General features: G+C 35.9%; 1 pseudogene; it reads right to left on the minus strand.

The window, feature by feature from the left end:
* Positions 1-7,835: 7,835 nt before the first annotated feature.
* LOC125206273 lies at positions 7,836-9,858 on the minus strand (annotated as a pseudogene).
* Between the last annotated feature and the right edge of the window lie 887 nt (positions 9,859-10,745).

The raw sequence follows: 10,745 nt of genomic DNA on the forward strand, positions 1-10,745 counted from the left end.
AGAGAGAGAGAGAGAGAGAAAGAGAGAGTTGTGATCAATGTCGGACCAACCAATTTTAAAGACCGAACTAGAGACCAAATCTGCGGGTCATTAGATCTAGTTTTTTTGATGAGATGTGCTGCTGCGAAATTTTTTTTTGCTTCATTACTAGCCATTTTACTTCATTGTATAGGTTTATTACTTCATTATGTACCTAATACCTTGAAACTACAACATGTTTTTACTTGCTCCCAGTAGGTTTTGAAATGATTCAACATATGTTTCATTCAAATTCATTGACGTGAGTTTTTGCTTGATTAGCATTTAAAAATGCAATTTATTCAAGTGAGTTTATTAATTCATTCAGGAACGTTATTACTTCATTGGATAACATTTTTACTTCATTCCAGTAGGACTTCAAATGCTTCTACACATACTTCATTCCAATAATTTATTACATTATTCCATGTGTTTATTAAACCAATATTAGCGCCATGGTGGTGGTGATATATATTGTACAGAGAAAGAACGGCACGCGACGGCGAAACCACAATAATCGTATTGGAATGAAGTAAAAACCTACTGGAATGAAGTAATATATTCTGGAACGAAGTTAAATCTTCGTAACATGTTAGTATGACTTATTTACCTTCGGATGAATTAAAATAGGCTCGTGATGAAGGCGAAAATAATTTATAAATTTCTGTATCTTATCCATAAAAAACTAGATCTAAAAGCCCTAATTTGGTAGGGTTCGGTGGTTCGGTCTTTAAGAGTGGATTTGTGGATAATGGGACTATATATATATATATATATATATATATATATAGAGGAGTGATCAAGGTCTAACTAATTTTAAGTGTATAACTAGAGAATAAATCTCAGCCACACATCTTGTTACTCCAATTTAATCTTAAAGGTTAAACAAATTTTCAGATTTTTGTTAAAAATAATAGCCCAAGGGCATTTTTAGAAATTGAATATCAACATCTCAAACTCAAGCAACGATTTCTCTCAAATTCAAAGTGCAATTTCTCTCAAAATTCAAGCGTAGATTCCTCCAGAATTCAAGCGCCGATTTCTTCCAATCTTCACCAAATTTGTTCGCAAAATTAACGTGAATTGTGTTGCGAGATTTCTAAACCAAATTCAGCTTCTTGTCCAAATTCGTTCACGTTTGATCGCGACGTCACTTCCCGGTCGAATCGCGACGTCTGGAGTCGGGACTGACGGCGGGCATCATCCAATGGCCGAAGCAAGGACAGGATGGCGTACCGGCGGCTGGCTCAAATTCCACAGCCAAGCTTCGTCTCTGATTCGCAATGAGGTAAGAGACCAACACCGTGCGCTGCCGCTCACCGACTACGGTGACGGTGTCGACTAGGCCTGCGATGAGGTCAAGAGAGAAATAGTGATAGAGTGAGAGAGAGAGGACAGTCGGGGAAAGAGGAGGGAGACGCCCGCATCGCCACACGCCGGTGACGGCGGTGGTCCTCCGCGACCAGGCGAAAGAGAAAAGAGGCGTTGCTGTTGTGAGAGAGAGAGATAAAAGTTTGGGCGCATTGTTCAGGGTTTAGGAATATACTTCACTATATGAGAATATACTTCACTATATGAACAATATACTTCACTGAAATGAAAAAACAGTACATTATAAGGCATGCAAAATATACTTCACTATAATCATAATATACATCACTATATAAAAAATATACTTCACTGAAATGAAAAAAGGGTACATTATAAGGCATGCAGAATATACTTCACTATAAACACAATATACATCACTATATGCTCAATATACTTCACTGAAATGAAAAAAATTGTACTCTGTAAATTATATTCTTCGCTGAAATATCAAACCTCATATTTTTAGTTCACTTCTTACTTATTTTTAGTTCACTGTTTTATTTTGTTTTTAGTCCACTAAACGTGAGTTTTATTTCATTGTCAGCTTATTTTTAATTCACTTTTTACTGGTTTTTAGTTCAATGCGTACATGTTATGTACGTGAGTTTTATTTTGTTGCAAACTTGTTTTTTGTTCACTTCTTACATATGTATAGTTCACTGCGTACTTGTTTTAGTTCACTACTATAGTTGTTCACTTCGTACCAAAACTTATCAGATTACAATTTTAAGTTGTGAACTATATTTTGTTAAATAATTAACAAGTATCCATACGTGAACTAAATAGATTGGACATAAAGTGAAGTATAGTGTGCATATAGTGAAGTATATTGAGCATAAAGTGAAGTAAATTGAACATGCCTTATAGTTTATTATTTTTTTCACTACAGTGAAGTATATTGTGCATATAGTGAACTATTATATGCTTATAGTGAAGTATAATAATTTTACATTGAATTACAGTGAAGTAAATATGTTTTATAGTGATGCAAATATGTTCTACAGGAAGTATATAGTCTAACATAATATTGAATTTAATTGAAAATGATGAGCTTTATATTGAACTAAATGACACATATTATGAACTATATCAGTTTCATACAAATGGTCATGAACGCTTGAAGTTTACAATCATTTTTCCACATCTATCTCCATGTTGTTGCTACATTCTCGATAATGTTTTGATGTTGTCGTCAAGATATTCAATGACTCATGGTTTGTTTCCAACAATATTAATGCCTGAATTTTTTTTTTTAGCCTTTTATATTTCCTTCGTTCTTTTAGGAAAATTTTAATCTTTTTCTGGGCCCCCATAGTAAAAATCATCATAGCTTTACTCTAAGGTCATTCACTTACGAAAAAAAAAAACACAAAACACCCTAAAAACATACATCGTATATTCACTCTGCATAAACCAATCACCAAAAAAAACACTTCACTCTTAACATTTATTAGTTCACTTTAAGCTCATACACTCTAATCAGAAATACTTCACTCAGCACGTTTTTCTTCACGAGATTAAAAAAAATGCACAAAGAGGATCACAAACACTTTACTCAACCATGTAATACCCCTCAGCACGTTTTTCTTCACCGAGATGAAAAAAGGGATTTAAGAAGGATCACAAACACTTCACTCTAACCATGAATACTTCACTCTATGCACGTTTTTTCCATTAAGAAAAAAAAATCCACTATAAGCAAAAATCATAAACACTTCACTCTAAGCATGAAATACTTCACTCTATGCACTTTTATTACAGATGAAAAATAGTTCACTATAAAAAGGGGTCACAAACACCACTCTAACCATAATACTTCACCCAAGCAAGTTTTTCCCCCGAAATGGGAAAAAAAGTATAAGCATGGATAAAAATTCCAACACTGTATCACCCTTTTAAAAAGTTTTTTAAAAAGGAAACAAAGATATGAGGGTCACAAACACTTCACTTAAAACTAAAAACTTTTTAACAATTTTACCATAAATGGAAAAAAAAAGACCATAAGCAGGGGTGACAAACACTTCACTCAACATTAAAAATTTATCAAAGATGTTACAAACCCCAGATTCAATGATTCCCCATCCGATTTGCCTAAATAAACCCAAATTAAATTGGAGGCTTGACGATACAAAAAACCAGGGGGAAAAAAGGAGAAATAGAATCAAGAAACAATAGTCGATTAAAAAAACTTAAACTCAAATATAAAGGGAAAGCTTGTTAATCGAAATTTTGAAAAGAAATGGATTAAAACGAATGAGAAATATAAAACATTGAAGAAACCATTAAACAACTCACATTTTGAAAAATTTGATTTAATCCAATTTTGATCAAGGCGAGAAGACTGAATGCAAAGGGAAAATTTTGGGGAAAGGAAAAGGAAGACGAAGAGGAGGATGGCAGAGAACCGAATGAGAAAATAATTCAAATGTTAACCCTATTTTTATTTGTGAAATGTCCATTATACCCCCGCCTTCTTATGGTGAAGTAAATCTGTGATAGAGTGAAGTGATTTCTCCTTCAAATTCAAAAATTACATGTGTTAATACTAGCCCTTGATTTTTTTGATCTTGTGGTTGTGATTTGTTCTCTAGTTATGTACTTAATGGGCACTTGCCCTATATCACTACTCTATATATATATATATATATATAGGGATGTATTCGAATCCTTTTCATATCTTTTGTCCTTTTTCCTTCTTAATCTTAGCCCCACGATTTTGTCATGTGACGGTTAGATTAATGCCACGTGTCATTCTGCCATGCACATTTTCATTAATAATGCACGGCTAATAATGCAACATTATAGACTAATAATGCACATTTTCACTCTAATAATGCACTGCTAGCTAATAATGCAACATTATATACTAATAATGCATTGATCACAACCATCCAATTCAAGGATCCAAGGGCTGAGATTAAGAAGGAAATAGGACACTGGATACAAAGGAGCCTAACGCACCCCTATATATATTCCTTGCCGGAGCTTGACGATCCGAGGTGACCTAGATTCTTGGTAGAGTGAATGCATTGAGTTTGATCATTCGTCTTTAATAATTATATTGTGCATCATAATGCACGCGAAAATGGTGTGTTCATGATGTCGGGAAGCAATTCCTAAAACTAGCTTTGACCTGAACCTTTAACGATTACTAAACGAGCTTGTAGAACTCCGAATGCTCTTTCAAATCTTTTCAAACATACTCTTGCTTATGCACAAAATAATCACGTTTAGGGCCTTGTGAACTCTAAGTGTCCTCTCAAAGATAGTATCACATGTCATAGCAAGCTCTTGGTTACGATGGATGTACTGACAAGCTCAAGCTTGATTAAGATACTCGCGCATCTTGTTAAGCCCTTTTTGTTTGGGATTCCGTATTTCAATCCAAAGAAATCAGGACGTTAGATGATGATCACGAGGTCGATTAGTTTTTCTTTTTATTTTTTTTTTTTTTTTCTTTTTTTTTTTGTTGTTATTTGTGATACTATGTATTTTATTTAGTATATGTTGACAAAAAAAAATGCAAAAATAAAAAAATATATAGCTAATTAGGAATAAATCTGCTCGATTAACATATACTACCTGTAGCCAAGTCCCCAAAATTTTGTCCCATTTATCCATTTCTGTCTCATCTCCCAAAATTTATCTCATTTCAACTTTTACTTTTATTTTTAGCTGCACCACCATGTTCTACCAACTTCAAATTCCTACTTCGCGTTTTATTATAGAACTAATATATAAAAGTAGGACTCACAATCCACTAATTTTTTCAACTCACTCTCCATTACATTTTTTAAAATCCGTGATGGGTCAAAGTGGGATAAATTTTAAAGGGCGGAGGTAGTATATTTTAAACAATGTTTTGAATTTGAATTAAAACAAATTGGTGTTTTTGTTCTTCTCGATTGAGTATTTCCATATCCAATAGAAAAATGCCGGGCATCAACCAATGTATAATACTCCTAGTTAGTTAGCAACTAGTACTCCTTCCGTCCTACAAACATTGTCCCATTTTTCTATTTCACTTTTTACCATTTCTATAATGGGCCATATATTTCACTAACCCATTCATACTCACATTTTATTATAAAACTAATATATATAAATATGACTTACATTCCACTAATTCTTTCAACCCACTTTTCATTACATTTTTTAAAATCTTTGTCCGATCAAAGTCTTTGTGGCCGAAGGGAGTAATACATTATACTCCCTCCGTCCACCATTAGGAGTCCAATTTCATGGCGGCACGGGTTTTAAGAAATGTTAAGAAAAGTGGATGGAAAAAAAGTTAGTGGAATAGGGGTCCCACTTGTATATATTAGTTTTAAATGAAATGTGAGTGAAATGAGTTAGTGGAAGGTGGGACCCTATATTTATGGTAAAAATGAACCGGGACTCATATTCGCGGACGGACTAAAATGGCAAAATGGGACTCCTATTCGCGGACGAAGAGAGTACATGACAAAACAAACAAAACCAAAAAATTTTAAAAATTCAAAAGTAGATAATTGAAAAAGTATTCACATTTTAGTAGATAAATCCAAGAAAAAAGCCAAAAAGTGGCCCCTAACATACTTAATCGCTTTATCAATTTGGTCCTAAACATTATTTTTTTGATTATTTGGTCCTCACAAATGAACTCAGACTCCAAATCGGTCATTACTTAACGAACCGTCAAAAATGGCAATGTGATTTAATTAAGTTTTGACCAAAATTAACTATTTTAATTAATATTTTAAATTATTTTAAAAATAAAAATAAAATTGTTAAAAACACTAAAATGACGAAGAGCTTCTTCGTTCTCCTTTCTTCATTCTCATTCTCCTTTCATTTTCTCTGTTTTCGGCGACAACCTGCAGTCGTAATTGCGTCAAGAGGAGAGACCGTCGCTTTGGAGTTCACCACGACGCAATTTCACCACATTTCTCCAACGTGCGTCCCGCATAATGCCGATTCCCCCAAAACGACGCATCAGGGAATTTAGAAAACGAGCTTGGTATAGCTCCGAACTTATTCCCCGACACGTTGAATTCCTCGCAAATTCGCAAGTGTAATCGGGAATTGCGCCGGAGAAGGAGTTCTCCTCAGCGTGAGGGAGCAAATGCGTGAGGTGGTTGACGAGAGGGATTTCACGAGAATCTGCAGGAGAGATCGAGGCGGGTAGAGGTTGGAGAGTGAAATTAGTGACGCAAACTCACCTGAGAAGCGGTTTCAGAGAGGAAGAGGAGTTCTAAGGCAGCTGAGGTTGGAGAGGTCCGAATCGACCGGTGAAGCTTTCTTGAGGCCGAGGACGCTGATGGTGCCATGGAATTGGAATTGGAAGTGGCGTTGGCTAAGATAATGTTAATTCAATTAAAATTAGTAATTTAATTTTGGTCAAAACGTAATTAAATCACATCGACCGTCTATTTTTTACGTTCTATTAAGTGATGACCAATTCGGGCCGAGTTCATTTGTGAGGACCAAATAATCAAAAAGATAATCGTTTACGACCAAATCGATAAAACGATCATATCGCTATGACCACTTTGACCTTTACTCTAAATCCAAAATATAGTTAAGAAACATGTAACTAGCCCTTACTTGAGGAAGAAACGTTTTTCACGTACTTGTGTTCACAATCACAAGATGATTTATGATGAAATCATACCATTTGAAGTCATGATGTTGATAATTAACCGGTTGAGCCCGAGAATGATTTTGGCTTGATAGCTCGCAACTGCTCGTTTCAAGCCTATTGCAGAGCCTAGCATGAGCTCTTATCACTCTTGAACTTGAATTTGCTTATATGCTTTACAAGCCAGAGTTCATTAAGTTAATATGTCAGTCACTTGCAAAATTAACAAGTTTTTACCAATAAGCCTAAAAAAAGAGTCAGAAGAACTTTCACGAGGGCAAAACGAAACACTAGGATAAATTTTACTAGTGCATAAAAACTAACACCTTCAAACACCAAACCCCACCCCGGGGTTTGTCGAAAAAAATCCCCCCAAGGCCCCGACGTGGCTTATCTATCGGGTGAATGTATCTCCATGACTGAGGTTGTTTGACCACCTCCAACTCCACAAATCAGCATTGCAACCCCCCAAGGGTTTAAAATTCACGAAGCTTGTTGCTCCCGAGTCCTGACCAAGACTTCCCAAAAGAAATTACCATATGGATTCATGACTCAAATGGTTCATCAAACCTATAAGTCAACCTTTGACCATCAGATTACAAATTAACTATATGATTTACGCCAGGTATTTTTCACCACTTAAAATTTCAGGGCATTGGAATCTGATGAGAGAAGCATACTTAAATGCATGATCCAACATTTTTCCTGTATATAAAAACAATGGCCTAATGCCATGTAAATATAAAAGACTTAGTCCACATCGAAGAACGAAAAAATTATCTTTTGGTAAAATTAAAAAAAAATTGTTCATCAACAAGAGGGAGCCTTATCTTTTTTGGTCTTCTGCTTCGACTCGATTTGATTTCGAGTCAAAGTGATGACCCTTCAGCTTCTTCCAATTGGGGTTTGGGAGGGCCGCCGCCCCAGCACCTTCTCTAAAAGGCATCCCCATGGGGCCAGAAACCCTGTGAGTTTTTTATCTGTGTTAGCTGTAGTCTCTATGCAGACGCCTTCCCCCTCGGTTTACCAAGTATGTCAAAGCTGCTCTGGGAATACAGTCTGCTCAGGGAAGCCAATGCGAGGCCATTTCCATCAAAGCTATTTGCTCCCCCCTTGAAAATCACGCCCTAGGAAGTCCCAAGTTGATAAATCAAGAAAAGAGTACATCAACTGTCAAAAAAAAAAGAAGTTAGGGGGGGAAGCCAATGGTTAGCTAAAAATTCACTATTTCTTTCATAGCTTTGCAACAGGGGGTTTACTATCAGGTGGTTGTCATCGCCCAGAATTTCAAGTTATAAGCATCATAAAAATGGCTGTGGTTCGGGAAAACTAAGGACCCAAGTATGTTCCTATTATATCTGTTGTTTTGAGATTTGCCACACTAGAGCCATAAAGCCCCCCAAAAAAGAAGGAAGGGTTTTAATTTCATAATCCACCCCTTTTCCTTTAAAAACCCCAAAAAAGGCATAAAGTGTTTAGTTTCTAGGCATGCATTGTACATTCAGTAGGAGCACACAAGGTCGGTTGGGACTAGAGAGATATATTTTACCTTTTTTTTCATCTTTTATTATGCCAAAATCTTCATATTCATGTGAATGTAAATGATAACCAGGTGCACAATCACCTCAACCCCCCAACCCCTTTTTCAGATCATCGCTGAATTGATCACTTGAAGAAAGAATGTACACTTTTCCCGTTTTCCAATATAGCAGTTTCGCTTTTGAATATCTATGAACATGCATCATTTATGATATAACCCGTCAATCTCTTATATTTTCATGGAAAACAAACCAAACACTTGAGATAGGAATGGAGAATGCAGCAGCAAAATATTCCCCTGCCTCTTAGGTGGCAATCCCAAGTGGGTCCTTCTTAATCTTAAATGTGGCAATAGCCTTCTTTGTCGCCCTTAATCGGCTTTAAATAAGTCCCAAAACATTCATAGCTGCATCCAAACCCTTGCATTCTGGGCAGCATCTCCAATTCCACAGTTCACCACAATCTTTTGTACTTTTGGGACCTGTACATTCCCAGGATGAGATCAGAAAAGAAACTTATATATAAAGATAATCTAAAACCCCCCATCAACTCCATAGTGTCTTTGGGCAACCGAAGAAGGTTATAAACACACTGAATAACATCATCTGAACACTTTTCTGAACAGAGAAGTTTAACCATTTGCCAAAATAGAGAAATTTCATCGATTTGGATTTGAAAATCCTCAAACTTATTTCCCACCCCCCCAACAATGCTTCCATAATCAATTTTACTAAAAAATTTTTCCTGTGTGATGATCCTTGTAAAAGCATTGCAAACTGAGAAACTAACAAACGTGAGCATATTGTATATAGATCAGAATTAAATCCCAAACAAGATTCATATTTTCAAATGTAGCTATTAATTTAACCATTTATTTTCCAATCCCACACCCCAGATACAAATTACCAAGCCATTGTCATTGGAATAAATTTTTAGCTAAAAAAACCAAAACTATCAACCTGACCTGATAAAACACAAAAGCAAAAATTCCCAATGACTCCATACTCCCGCTACAATTGTCATGCTATTACCAAAAAGATAAGAAAATTTTCAACAAAATAGAAAAATTTCACTGATTACTTGATGAACATTGGTGAGTTAAACTCTTCTTTGAGCAGCGGCACAATTTTCTCAATGGTGGTCTTGAGCCGGTCGACTTTTCGGCTTCTGTTTTTTCGACCAGGACGACCGTCGAGCCTTAACGGGAGAGCTCCGCATCGAACGCCGGAGGAATTGAGAGACGGCAGCCGGGCGGAGAAGTTGCCGTGAAATACTGACGGAGGGGGCAGTAGCGCGGGAGATAACGCCATTGTTAGGTGTGGCGGAGTTGGGGGTTGAATTTGACGCGAATTTTTCTTCCGGGGGTTTTTTTTGGGTGAGGATAAGAATGGCCTTTTTTTTTGCCTTTTTTTACATTCATTAGTAATTCAATTCTTTTTATTTTTTATTTTATTTTTTCTTTCTCTATTTTTTAATTTAATTATATCCCTCCCAAGTTTTTACGCGCTTTTTCACGAAAAGATCACCCCCTTTTTTAAATAAATTAATGATTCCACGTTTCATTAATTTTTTTTTCCCTCAACTTTTCTTACAACATAAAATCCGCCAAAAGGTAATCCTAATTCCCCCATTCTCGTATTTTTGCTTTAAAATTTTTACTAAACCCTATTAAATCATTGATTGAGTTGCTAAATTTCAATTTCACGTATCATTTCAAAGAATTTTACGATCGTGGGATTTCACACAGAATTCAATTTCGCTACTCTGTGTGTTTTTCTTTTTTAAAACTCACGCCTAAAGACAGTAGCCAAATTAAAAACTCACGCCCAATGGGGGAAAACCAGTTCGAGCCAACATCGCCACTGAAACTGGCGCGGGTTACCCAAAACAGCGCGTGAATGATCTCTATATTCCGGTGCCTTAATGGCTTTTCAATTTTTATTATATCTCAGCGTTATTTTTCAAATTTCAAAATTGTCGAGTCTCTACCCCCCCTTTACAAACATCAAATATATACGCGCAGTACGATTAGTCCATAGATACAAATATATATACGTATGCCCCCTTTTAGGGTGATGTTTTTCTTCGAAGAGATGGGGTTTATCGGAATATACTAGGATTTTAAACCCTAATTTATTTTTTTCAAGTTTCATTTCTATATCTCGATCCATGTTCAGACAGGGATTCTGGCTGGATT

The sequence above is a fragment of the Salvia hispanica genome, chromosome 2 (assembly GCF_023119035.1).
Source record: "Salvia hispanica cultivar TCC Black 2014 chromosome 2, UniMelb_Shisp_WGS_1.0, whole genome shotgun sequence".
NCBI classification, from domain to species: Eukaryota; Viridiplantae; Streptophyta; class Magnoliopsida; order Lamiales; family Lamiaceae; genus Salvia; species Salvia hispanica.